The sequence below is a fragment of the Mastomys coucha genome, unplaced genomic scaffold (assembly GCF_008632895.1).
Source record: "Mastomys coucha isolate ucsf_1 unplaced genomic scaffold, UCSF_Mcou_1 pScaffold22, whole genome shotgun sequence".
Taxonomy (NCBI): domain Eukaryota; kingdom Metazoa; phylum Chordata; class Mammalia; order Rodentia; family Muridae; genus Mastomys; species Mastomys coucha.
The window spans coordinates 239,580,485-239,594,667 of NW_022196905.1; positions in this window are offsets into that span (position 1 = coordinate 239,580,485).

Sequence of the window (14,183 nt, forward strand, 5' to 3'; positions counted from 1 at the left end):
TATTCTTTCCTTGTTTTTGTTGGTATGGGATTATTTATTTCCTGCATTTTCTTGGATTCAGTTATCCTTCTTGGCTCAGAAGTTTTCTTCTCCTATTTTCTGTAGTGCTCGATTTGTGGATAGGTAATTTTTTTTTTTAGTTTGGATTTGCCTTGAACTCTCTTGTTTTTTCCACCTATAGTGATTGAGAGTTTTGTTCAGTTTAGTAGTCTAGGTTGGCACCTGTGGTTTTCTAAAGGTTGCAGGACATCTATCTAGGCCTTTCCAGATTTTAGAGTCTCTGTTGAAATGCCTGGTGTAATTTTGATAAGTCTGCTTTGTATGTCACCTTTTCCCCTTGCAGCTTTTAATATTCTTTCTTTGTTCTGTAGATTTTGTGTTTTGATCATTATCTGCCAAGAGGATTTTCTTTTTGGGTCCAGTCTAATTGGTATTCTATAAGTGTTTTGCTTGTTTACTGGCATCTCTTTCTTTAGGTTGGGGAAGTTTTCTTCTATAATTTCCTTGAGAACATTTTCCAGGCCTTATAACTGGGACTTTTTAACTTCCCCTATTCCTTTTATTCTTAGGTTAGGTATTTTTAGGTATCCCAGATTTCTGGATGTTTTGTATCAGGAATTCCTTAGTTTTGATATTTTCTTTGATCAATTTATCAATTTCTTCTAATTTAACTTCTATGTCCTGAGATTCTTTCTTCCATCTCCTGTTTTCTGTTGGTGATGCTTGCATCTGTTGCTTCTGTTCTCTTCACTAGGTTTTCCACTTCCAGGATTTCCTCAGGTTGTGCTTCCTGTATTGCTTCTCTTTTCACTTTCAGGTCTTACACAGTTTTATTTATTCCCTTTACCTCTTTAGTGATATTTTTCCACATGTCATTAAGAGATTTATTTGTTTGATTATATTTTCCTGTTTATGTTTAAGAGATTTATTCATTTCTTCTTTAAAGTCATTCTTCATCTTCATAAGATTGGATTTAAGGTCATTTTCTTGTGTTTTGGTTATGTTAGGATGTCCAAATATTGCTATAGTCAGGTAGTTTCTTTGAAGGTGTCATATTGTCCATACTCTTTTTGATTGTATTCTTTTGAGGGCCTTTAACAATCTGGGTGGTTTGGTACTTGTATGTTTTGGTTGTAGTAAGTATTGGGAGGGGTTGAACCTCAGTAGTCCTGGTGTGGTAGACTTGTGATGGGTATCCTTAGGGTGTGTGGTTCTGTACATGCAGTTCTGTATGAGTCAGGAGCCTTAAGTCTGATGATGATGGATGGAGAGGTGGTAGGAGAATGGAACTTCCCTAGGATGGCAGATGGCTCAGGGCATATTGTCTTAGCGTAGATAGCTCTTATATCAGAGAAGAAAGAATGTGGAGGGGAAGCTTATCTGTATGGTTCAGGAGTCTAGGCAAGGTAATGGGAAAGTATAGCTCCCCCGAGATAGCAAGTGGTTTATGGCAGCTTGACTGGACCTAGAGGGCTCAGAAAACTAGGAAGATGGGTGGGGGAAGGGTAGCTTATGTGTATGGTTTAGGAATCTGATGGAAGTAGAGGAGAGGCAGCAGAAGAATGGAGGACCTTCTGAGAAAACAGGCAGCTTAGGGCAGCTTGACTTGGCCCAGAGGGCACAGAGATCAGGGAAGAAAGAGATTCTTCTTCTTTTTTAATATTTTTTTAATTTAGCAATTATTATGGTAGTTTTCAAATTAGTGTCAAAGATTATTATTTATTTTTAAAAAATTAGAACTCATGTTTAGCTTATTGTCCTGAAAATAGAAGACTGTGTCATACTGTTTAAATGACTTTTCCTAAACATGGCATTAATTTCCCACTGTAAGTCAATCATCTATTTCCTGCTACACCCTTCAATGATATATGGTATTTACATATAGTTTACATACACAGCTTATCTTTCTTGTACCTTGACATTTGGACCAGATGGGCCAATTTTGATAAGTAATTGACTGTAAGTGATTAACTTTACAAAACAGTATCCATATTTTTATTATCTGTCTGCCCCAAATCAATTTTAAAAATGGCCAAAACAAAACTAAACTGGAATTTAATTGGCTACAACTAGAGGTGGGTTTTTTCCTTTTCTTTTTCTTTTTCTGATTGTTCACTTCAGAATGAGTATAGCACAAGATTGGTGCTACAGGGACTATCAGATGGCTCAAAGCACAGGAAGCTGAAAGTGCCTGGTAATTAACAGCTCCTGCAAAGGATGAACACTGCTGTCTTACCTCTTAAATTATGAAAGCTTGCTTTTCATCCTGAAGATCATAGTCTCAAGAGTACACATTCATTCTTCATATGAATAATGCATAGAGAACTTAAGATCAGGTAACTGGTAAAAAGATCTGTATGTGATACTCATGTATTCACATGGTGCCCTGCACATAATAAAATACAAAAGTGCTTGAAAGAATGATTACACAGCATATGCATTCTTGAAAGAAACTAAAGTAGAAGAAAAACTAATTCCCCTGGAAATGATTAAATAAATTCTGTGAAATAAAGACTGTATCTTATTTGACAAGCATTTGCTGGTCTTCTTCAAGAGTCACACAGACACAAAAAATAGGAAGCTGTGTATTTAAAGGGGGAAATTAATACAGTCTGATGTATGAATATACATTGATTTGCATCATCATTCTTATTTCAAAGGTTAATTTATACATGCCTCAAGTAATCTTTTACTTCTTTGACCTATGTGAAGCACACTAATAGCTGGGGTTTTTTTGTTTGTTCATTTCTTTGTTTGTTCTTGTTTTTGTTATTTTTTAAATTTCATTATAAAATAGAGCCTTCTGAAATCATGTTTCCAAATTACCAGTTAATAAAGGTTAACCATCCAGGAATTTGATTGGTTCAACATGATTTCATTAAGAGATATGGTAAGCAGGACAAGAATAAAGCCCATCTTATTAGTTTAGCAATTTGAAACCTAAGAATCATTTTAGGGCAATAGTATTTAGAATTATTTGAGTTATTGAAATGTAGAGAAATGTTAAGATAAACTATGATGCTCCAAATGGAGAATTCATTCTTCTACTAAAAGGATGGATTTATGTTAATTGCTCATTTAGAGTAGATAAAATTGTCTTCTACTTTAGAAGGCACTGACCTCATCAAGGGAATGGAGAGGGTAGAAGTTGAAATAAAACATGACTCTTATTTTGTAAAGCATAGAATAATGAGTAAAATAAACTAGTGGTAAAAATACAGACCTCAGAGTCAGATGCTAGGATAGATATATACAATCAAATACAAGGAATGTATATGAGAGATCTACCTCTAAGCCTGGACTCAGGTTTCTTAAGCTAAGAATGTAGTGTTTGGAGCTGACAAAAATTATCTAATTTCCCTTTCGGTAATTCAACGGGAGCTACTGTGCATTGCTATGAGGCTATACTATATTCTTTACAGACCCATAAATCACTCTGCTGGCCAAAGTGGAAACTAAAAAGCTATCCCTAGGGCTCTGGTTAAAGATATCCCTAAGAATCTATCCCAGCTCCAATGTGCCCTGAAGTGGAAACTTAAGGGTTCTTTGGAAAGTCAGTTGTGTTGGAAGGGCTGTTCAATTTGATGTGTACACTCAAACAGGGTTGAAAACAAATGAATACAAACACCTTCACTTTCAACACTGAGCTAGGTAGCATTTATGATAGACATAAAACATTGAGTTTTGTTAGAATGGAACTTTTGGAAGTTTTAGTGGAACTATTTATTGGAAATGCTCCAATAATAACATTTTTGACTATGTAAATAAGGCAAAGGAGTAAGCCTCAATAGTCTCTTCATTCCATTGTTTCCAAAAGGTACTGCATCTTCAATTTTTTAATGATGATTCTTAAATGCTTTAATCTCCCATTTAACCTACCACCCACCAGAGGTAATAGCAAAAAAAACGATATAAAGAGAAGTAAACATGTTGAGAAAGGTTCTTTAGAACAACTCTTTACTGTGTTGTTTGAAAATTGACAGTTCAGTTCACAGGTCAACAAACACTGCTCCATCTACTTGAAAAAACTTCATCCATACACCAATAATCTATTCTATAGAGTTGAGATAACAAAAATCAACAATGGCGACATTTCCTAACAGAGACATCCTCTACAAGAGGGACAAAAATAACAAAAACAAATAAACAAAAACAAACAGAAGACAAAAAAAAATACTGCCCAGAAAAGTTCTTGCCTAAGCCTCTCCCAACAAAGCAAAGATCAACAAAACATGAGACCAACAAATATTACACAGCTAACTCTATAAAAAACAAACTCAGCCTCCTCCCATTGCTTGTTGATTCCAATTTATATCCCTCCAATCATCACATGTCCTCCACAGATCTTGACTCAACATATGTCTTGTCTCAGCAAGTATATCTGTCTCAGTTGACATCACTCTGACAATCAGCCCAAGTACACAAAACTGTCAAAAACCTACAACATGCCACAAAAAGGGTTTTGATGTTTTTTCTCTATAGACAAATAGAGCTAAACTACATAATAAAAGGCAGACCAACATATGTGTGTAGTTAGCAAAAAAAAAAAAAAAAAAAATCCTTCATCAATTTCCTTTCACATGCTTACTTTAATAGAACATTCTTTGTCCTGTGTCTATTTCAGCTAAACACTCCTTTACATGTTTGCCCCAACAAAACATCTTCCAACACAACAGCTTTCCAAAGAACCCTTAAGTTTACACTTCAAGGCATATTGGAGCTGGAATAGATTTCTAGGGATATCTTTAACAAGAATACTGCAGCACTGCAGCTCCCATTGAATTTCCCAGAGGGGAATTAGATAATATTTGTCAGCACCAAATACTATGTTTTTAGCTTAAGAGACCTTGGTTCAGCCTTATAGGAAATATAGTTACTAGACTCAGGTAGTCTAAAACAGAAAATTAGGTCACAAGGGGTTTCTCATTGCACAGCTCCACAAAAAAAAAAAAAAAAATTCAGGTGCAAACATGACTAAGAAGTCTGGAGAAGTTTGTTTCATTTTCCTTATTACTATGATTTGAATTAAGGGTCCATTAAGTGTCATTATTAAGTATCTATACCAGAAAGATTGGCTTTCAAATAATAGAATTATTAAAAAAGATTAAAAAAAGAAAAATCCTTGGGAAAAGGAGGGTTCACTCACTGTGGTTGAGTCTTTGAAAGATAATGTGTGTTCCAATTTTCTTCCCCTCCTCCTGCTCATCTGCTTCCCTCTCATTTGTTTCTCTGTTGCTGTGACAAAACATTGAAACTCTGACCAAAAGCAACTTCTGGAAGAAAGATTTATTTGACTTGCACTTCTGACAACAGGCACTGAAGTAAATCACCATGAAGCCATGTTTCCACAGTGTAATCACAGTCCATCACTGAGGAAAGTCAGGATAGGAATACAAGCATGGGGATCTGAAGGAATGGCCACAAAGGCATACTTCTTATTTAACTGCCTTTCCTCCATAGCTCACCTAGTTTGCTTTTTAAAGCAGCAATGACCTGCTTCAAACTTGCATGTCCACTGTAGGCTAGGCACTGCTACATCAGTCTTTACTCAAGAAAACAACCCATGGACTTACAACAGGCTAATCTAAAAGAAAACCTTTTCTATTGAGGTTTACTACGCCCAAATAACCCTAGCTTGTGTCTAGTTCGGAGCAAAGCTGAAGAATACACTCCTCATTCTCCCACTGACCATGCTTAATCCCCTTCACAGAAAGCATTACATGAGCTAATTTACTACTACACGAACCTTTGAGTTTGGTGTTCTACATCACCTTAGACTTGTGTTGGGAACAAGTGAACATTCGTAAAATCTTTGCAAACACTAGCCAAAATAAATTTTCTTTCTTTAAGGTTTATTTTCCCTTTAGTATTTTAATATAACAAATGGAAGACTAATACAAAATGAGGACAGAAGATCTGTGTGTGTTAAAAGGCTTCTGTGTATGCACATGGCTGATATTTGTCTTGTGGAATTCTTTGCCTGGTGTAGTCTCATTCAGTTGCAACTATACCAATCTCCTGTTGAATATGGCCACATATTAAAACTTTAGCTTCTAGATGTGACACTTTGGTATATGTGATAATGTAAGCTCAGCGTGTTTTCCTTAATGAACTTTCTTCTTCAGTTCTTCATTCTAACTACTCATGCAGATCACTATCTCTCCTCTCCACATCTCCTTAGGACAATAAATCTCACTTTCTTTTGGGGAAGAGTATTAATATTTAATTGGAAAATCTCTTAAAATGTTAGGAAAATATTAAGCCAAGCACTGAATAATGCCCAGGAGAGTAAACAGCTTGATGTGTGCAGTGAAGTTTAGCTGTTCATTTGCATCTTTTTCTAATACCAGTGACCCACTAAGTGGATCTTTTTCATGTTCCTTTTTAGGAGTAGAGTTCCATTGAGTAAGAAAATAAGTCACAAAAGGAGATGTCACTTTGCATTTCTTTGTGAATATGTCTTCTGAAACATTGCTTATTTGAACACATTAAATTTGTTCCAGAAGTATTCAGGTCATGCATAATTAAATATATAGCTTTTAGCAATTTTAGTTCCTCCAAGATGTGTTGTATAGTACACAATGTGTTCTTTTGAATATCAGTGTTTTGTGTTTCCAGATGCCTCTGGAATTTGCTACCCAAAGGTTAATTTTATGCAGCTATCCAAGGTTGAGACTTAGCAGAATATTAAATGATAAAAATCTATGTGCTTTAACATATGCTGTTGTAGAAAAGATGTTAAAAATATACATCCTAAACTGATTCAAGACGATAGAGGATTAAAGCATATTTTAATATATAAAATTGAATGTTTCCTATTGATTATTCTGAATTATTTATTTTACCAAGGCTATGAGTGAAATAAAAGGGCATAAGTTGTAGAGGCCAGACAATAACCATGAACAATTGATTTTTTTCACATCAGCTAAGATTGCTCCCAAGGTTCAGGATGAATTTTTGTTTTATCTTGATTTTTAAATTCAGAAACATCTCTCATTAGTATATGAGATTCAAAAATCCCTTCCTAGGAGATTGTAGTAGCAACCAAAGAAATGATAATGTTTATGCTAGGTGACATTTCCTGGGTAAATATAAATAAGCCTTTAATCTCTCCAGAGAGAGCACCAATGACAGAAAAAAGAAACAGCTCTACTCAACTCTAGTTTAGAGATGGTAGAGAGGATTGGGTGCACTTTCAAAGACAGAGAATAGTAAGATTTTACTTGGACTAACAAGAGAACTTAATGGTAGCTGCATTGTCAAATATTGACCCCACCATGGCTGACATGTCACTAAAGATCTGTCACTATAGATGTCTGAACAACTTGTAGGCAGCTAGACTCTCTGGAGAGTGTCTTCTCCCTGGAAATTATTACTAGTGAATGGACTTAGTAATGGGTCTTACTCATTTTATATATCACAGTAGTATCCCAAGGCCTGTAAATTTCATTAGCTACTTAAAATTCTTAAGATTTGTTTAATCCTTTTGTAAGATTTTATGATATTTCTTTCTTTAGGATAGAATTTCAACTGGGAGGAAATAGGTACATATAGTAGCACTTTGATTATGCTTTACAGGCTTGAGGAATAGTGGTGGTGTTTGCATAAATTCCATGCTTCAATTTTGAAAGCAAGTCCTGATTTCTGTTTTATTATAGGTTCACAAATGGAATTTCTCAAGGGCAATATCCATAAGTTCTTAAGGTCAGAGAATTCAAGACTAGGGATTTTGCTGTCTTTAAACTAGGCACCTTGCCCTAAACTTGAGGATCAAAAAGAAAAAGAAGTAATATTTTACATTTTGAAATAAGCAATGGAATATTATATATATGCCCATTTTATTCCTTACTGCTATGGAATGGTAATTTCATATCATACCAAATTCCATGCTGAAAATCTTACCCCCAAACTGGTAGGCCTCAGAAGATGGTGCTTTTAGAAAGGCATCCCTTTCATCATGAATGAAATTAATGAACTCATAAACAAGACCAAGAAGAGTGTTCTAGCTTTCCTTCTGTTACATGGCACACAGCAAGAAGACAGTCTACAAGCCTGACATAAGACATTTCATGAATGTGTCTTTATCTAACTCTTGGGTTTCCTAGATCCCAGGAATATGAGAAGAGAATACATAGGTCATGTAATATGTCCTACTTCTATTGTAGTAGTTTGAACAGAGGAACAGTTTCTACTAGGAATTGTTTCGACTAGGAGAACTTACTAATTCATGCTCTTCTGCCCTACCCCTGGCCCAAATTCTGATAGTTAGAAATTGCTCACAAAGAGTCAGGGAAAACATAGCATATACTAACAGATCAATTGAAATTATATGATGCGTCCCCAGAAAAATATCCTATGTGACAGTAAGCATGTGTCAATTTAATTATTTCCTGAACACGATAAAGAAACACTTTTGAGATCATCTGAAAAATATAAAGATCCTTCATTGATGTCAGCACATCAATGCTACTTTCATAAAGAAACATCACTCTTGGTGCCCTTTTAATTTTTTAGTTCAACACATTGTAGAATTACAGAGAAACTTCATAGAGGAAAAAGGCTACCTAAAGATGAAGCAAAATCTGATAATATATACATGCTGTTCATTTCTCTGATACTGCCTAGTACAAACGATTTATAGTAATGCAGATTCATGTGAATTTGTGTGCTACTTGACAATGTAGTGAAATATATGTAAATGTGCACTCATATGTATATATTTACATATATTTGTACATACATGTACACACATTATACATGTATTATTTAATTTAAAATGGCATTTATTTCCTAACATATATGTCAAATATACATTTTTCATTACTATTCTCAGTAATGTGGACACATATATGAAAAAGCAACTTCATGAAGAGTTTAGTTTGTGGCATACTTTATAGGGTTATAGTAGATCACGAAGGGGTAGGCATGGTGACAAGATTTTGGAAAACTACTCACATAGCATTCCCAATTAGGAGGCAGAGAGATGAACGCTGATGTTAAGGTTATTTTGCTTTTATATTTAGTTGATTACCCTAGCCAATAGAAAGATACAATCACAATGAAGTGAGTTTTTTAGTTGGATGTTTCTATAAGTGCCCCTCATGGTGATGCTAATCTCATTAAAGTGGTAATGAAAACTTAGCACAGGACAACAAGAAGCAAAGCTCTATCAATATAGAAATAGTACTGAAGGCTGAAACACATCTTTCACATCTAATGAACAGATATTTTCAGCCTAGGTAAACTATGGATTGCCTATAAAAAAGTTAAAAGGAAGCTTAGTATTCATCAAACACAACCCCAACCTCATTGCCTATTGATGTTGACCCACTGTTTGAGAATCAGATCAATCTTATATCAGAGTTACCTATGATTTACAACTCTTAACGGACACCCTGAGATCACTTGTCAAAGAAATGTGCATTCACAACAAAAGCATTAGGATTATTCTGACTGAGTTTATTCACTACAATCTATTGGGTAGGAGGGTAATATTACCTAATGGTTCACAGGGTAACTTATCTCTGTGTTCCTTTACTTCACAACCCAATTTTCTTCCCACAGTTGCAATGTAGTAATAATTCCTCTGATAATATTTCTTTGTTAAAAAATGTAGCATGTTAATAGTCATCTTGATAGTATCCATAGCATCTTAGAAGATGCTTCTCTAGATATGAGTATAAGATATTATCTTTGTTACATTAATTGATGAAGGAAGACCAATGTTTATAATGGGAAGAACTATTCCCAGGATTATACAAAACAGAATACAAGGTAAGTGCTCACATATCTGTATTACTGTTATATTCTGACAGTGGATATAATATAAAAGGGTGCTTCTATCTTCTTGAACTCTCTTGTGTGGAATACTGTATCTAGAACTGTGAGCTAAGGGTTGGGGATTTAGCTCAGTGGTAGAGCGCTTGCCTAGCAAGCACAAGGGTTCAGTCCTCAGCTCTGAAAAAACAAAACAAAACTGTGATCTAAAATGAACACTTTCTTTTAAAATGGCTTTAATCAGGGTAGTTTATCATAGAAACAAGAAAAGGAGCTAAAACATCATATCTTTATATTTCTCATGCTTATTAAGAGAGTGTACTAGCAACTAAATCCATAACTCTGATACCCCTTAGGGGAAAAGTATGAGGTTTACCTGGAATAGAATCAAAAATATATGAATTTCTTATCCAAATGGATCTAGGGTATGAGTAAGTATGTACAGAGAATGAAGGGTATACAGTAGGTAGTATCAGATATCTAGGAGGTTGAGATGTGCTGCAAAGAGAGAAAAGAAAGTGATATATCCAACAATATATTATAAGGTGATGGAAGAGTACATTTATCATATACTCTAGCTTAAGTGAGTTGAAGAAAATTCTTCAAAAAATGTATAGATAATAGAGTATATCTAGGAACTGCTAAGATAATCAGAGCATCACCCTTGGTTTATTAATAAATTTACAAAACATAAATGAAAGCAGAAGAAAGTTTTAAAAACATCGACTTTGTCCACAAATTGTTTTTTCTATTTCTATTTTTCTGAACAATTACACTGAATATTCAAATTCCTCCAGGATTGTCATGAATATGCTAGTTGGGGGGAATTAATTTGAGCCTTTGGAAGAAGGGACTAATCTGTTTGTACCCAGTGTTTATCTGCCTTTTTAGCTCAGAACACTGCAATCTTCTTATTCTTGTTTGTTTTTCCATAAAATCAGTTTATTTTATAGTTTAAACCAAAAATTGTCCTCTTTTTACAATTGAGTTTATCTAGTATTTATTTTTTGTTTGTTTCTTTTTTATTATTAGATATTTTCTTTATTTACATGTCATATGATTTTTCCTTTCCCAGTTTCCCCTCCAAAAAAACAAGAAACAAACAAACAAACAAAACAACAAGAACAAACCCCTGTTGCCTACCCACTCTCCGTGCTTGCCACCCTACCCTTTCTCACTTATTGGCCCCAGCATTCCCCTACACTGGGGCACAGAATCTTCACAGGGCCAAGGGACTCTCCTCCCATTGATGATCGACTTTGCAATCCTCTACTATACACATGCTGCCAGAACAATCAGTCCCACCGTGTATACTCCTTGATTGGAGTCCCTGGGAGCTCTGAGGGTACTAGTTAGTTCATATTGTTGTTCATCCTAAGGGGCTGCAAACCTTTCTCTAACCTCTAACACTGAGTACAGGGACCCTGTACTCAGTTCAATGGATGGTTGTGAGCCTCTATACCTGTATTAGTCAGGTACTGTCAGAGACTCTCAGGAGATAGCTGTATTAGACTGGCTTGTCCTTCCTTCAGTCTCTGCTCTATAGTTAGTGCCTGCAACTCCTTCCATGGGTATTCTGTTCCCCCTTTTAAGAAGGAATTAAATGTCCATAATTTGGTCTTCCTTCTTCTTGAGTTTCTTGTGGTTTGTGGGTTGTTCTTCCTGTATTCTGAACTTCTGGGCTGATAACCATTTATCAGAGAGTGCATACCATGTGTGTTCTTTTGTGATTGGGTTACCTCACTCAGGATGATATTCTCCAGATCCATCCATTTCCCTAAGAATTTCATAAAGTCATTGTTTTTAATAGCTGAGTAGTACTCCATTTTGTAGATGTACCACAATTTCTGTATCCATTCCTCTGTTGAGGGACATCTGGGTTGTTTCCAGTTTCTGGCTATTATAAATAAGGCTGCTATGAATATAGTGGAGCATGTGTCCTTATTACATGTTGGAGCATCTCATCTTCTGGGTATATGCCCAGGAGTGGTATAGCTGGGTCCTCTGGTACTACTATGTCCAATTTCCAGAAGAACCACCAAACTGATATCCAGAATGGTTGTACTAGCTTGTCTAGTCCCTGATTTTAATAGGATTGTTTCAAGTTTCTCTCCATTTAGTTTGATGTTGGATACTGGTTTTTTGTATATTGCTTTTGCTATGTTTAGGTATGGGCCTTGAATTCCTGATCTTTCCAAGACTTTTGTCATGAAGGGATGTTGGATTTTATAAAATGCATTCTCAGCATCTAATGAGATGATCATATGGCTTTTTTCTTTGAGTTTGTCTACATTGATGGATTTCTATATATTGAACCATCCCTGCATCCCTAGGATGAAGCCTATTTAATCATGGTGGATGATCATTTTGATGTGTTTTTGATTCAGTTTGCAGGAATTTTATTGAGTAATTTTGCATAGATATTCATAAGGGAAATTGGTCGGAAGTTTTCTTTCTTTGTTAGGTCTTTGTGTGGCTTAGGTATAAGAGTAATTGTGGCTTCATGGAACGAATTGGGTAGAGTGCCTTCAGTTTCTATTTTGTTGAATAGTTTGTTGAATAGTATTGGAATTAGGTCTTCTTTGAAGGTCTGATAAAACTCTATACAAAACCCATCTGGTTCTGGACATTTTTTGGTTGGGAGACTATTAATGACTGTTTATATTTCATGAGCAGATATGGGACAGTTTAGATTGTTTATCTGATCTTGATTTAACTTTAGTACCTAGTGTCTGTCTAGAAAACTATCCATTTCATCCAGGTTTTCGAGTTTTGTTTAGTACAGGCTTTTGTAGTAGGATCTCATGATTTTATGGATTTCCTCAGTGTCAGTTGTTATGTCTCCCTTTTCATTTCTGATCTTGTTAATTAGGATACTGTCTCTGTGCCCTCTAGTTAGTCTGGCTAATGGTTTATCTATTTTGTTGACTTTCTCAAAGAACCAGCTCCTGGTTTGGTTGATTCTTTGTATAGTTCTTTTGGTTTCTATTTGGTTGATTTCAGCCCTGATTTTGATTATTTCCTGCCTTCGACTCCTCTTGGGTGAATTTGCTTCTTTTTGTTCTAGCTCCTTAAGGTGTGCTGTCAAATTGCTGGGTATGCTCTTTCCAGTTTCTTTTTGGAAGCACTTAAAGCTATGAGTTTTCCTCTTAGGACTGCTTTCATTGTGTCCCATAAGTTTGGGTATGTTGTGGCTTCATTTTCATTAAACTCTAGAAAGTCTTTAATTTTTTTCTTTATTTCTTCCTTGACCAAGTTATCATTGAGTAAAATGTTGTTAAGCTTCCACTTGTATGTGGACTTTCTATTGTTTATGTTGTTATTGAGTAGCAGCCTTAGTCTATGGTGATCTGATAGGATAAAAGGAATTATTTCAATCATCTTGTATCTGTTGAGGCCTGATTTGTGACCAAATATGGTCACAAATATGGTCAATTTTGGAGAAGGTACCATGAGGTGCTGAGAAGAAGGTATATCCTTTTGTTTTAGTGTAAAAAGTTCTATAGATATCTGTTAAATCCATCTGTTTCATAACTTCTGTTAGTCTCACTGTGTCCTGGTTTAGTTTCTGTTTCCACGATCTCTCCATTGTAGAGAATGGAGTGTTGAAATCTCCCACTATTATTGTGTGTAGTGCAATGTGTGCTTTGAGCTTTAGAAATGTTTCTTGTATGAATGTAGATGCCCTTTGATTTGGATCATAGAGGTTCAGAATTGAGAGTTCATCTTGTTAGATCATACCTTTGATGAATATGAAGTGTCTCTCCTTATCTTTTTTGATCACTTTAGGGTGAAAGTCAATTTTATTCGATATTAGAATGTCTACTCCAGCTATTTTCTTGGGACCATTGGCTTGGAGAATTGTTTTCCAGTCTTTCATTTTGAGTAGTGTCTTTTTTGTCACTCAGGTGGGTTTCTTGTATGCAACAAAGTGTGGGGTCAGTTTTTGTACCCAGTCTGATGGTCTGTGTCTTTTTATTGGGGAATTGAGTTCATTGATATTAATAGACATTAAGGAAAAGTAATTGTTGCTTCCTGTTATTTTTATTGTTAGAGCTGGAATTCCATTCATGTGGCTATCTTCTTTAAGTCTTGTTGGAAGATTACATTTTTGCTTTTTCAGAGATGTAGTTCTCCTTCTTGTGTTGAAGTTTTCCATTTATTACCCTTTGAAGGGCTGGATTTGTGGAAATATATTGTGTGAATTTGGTTTTGTCATGGAATACTTTGGTTTTTCCATCTATGGTGATTGAGAGTTTTGCTGGGTATAGTAGTCTGGGCTGACATTTGTGTTGTCTTAGGGTCTGTATGACATCTGCCCAGGATCTTCTAGTTTTGATCGTCTCTGGTGAGAAGTCTGGTGTAATTCTGATAGGCTTGCCTTTATATGTTACTTGACCTTTTTC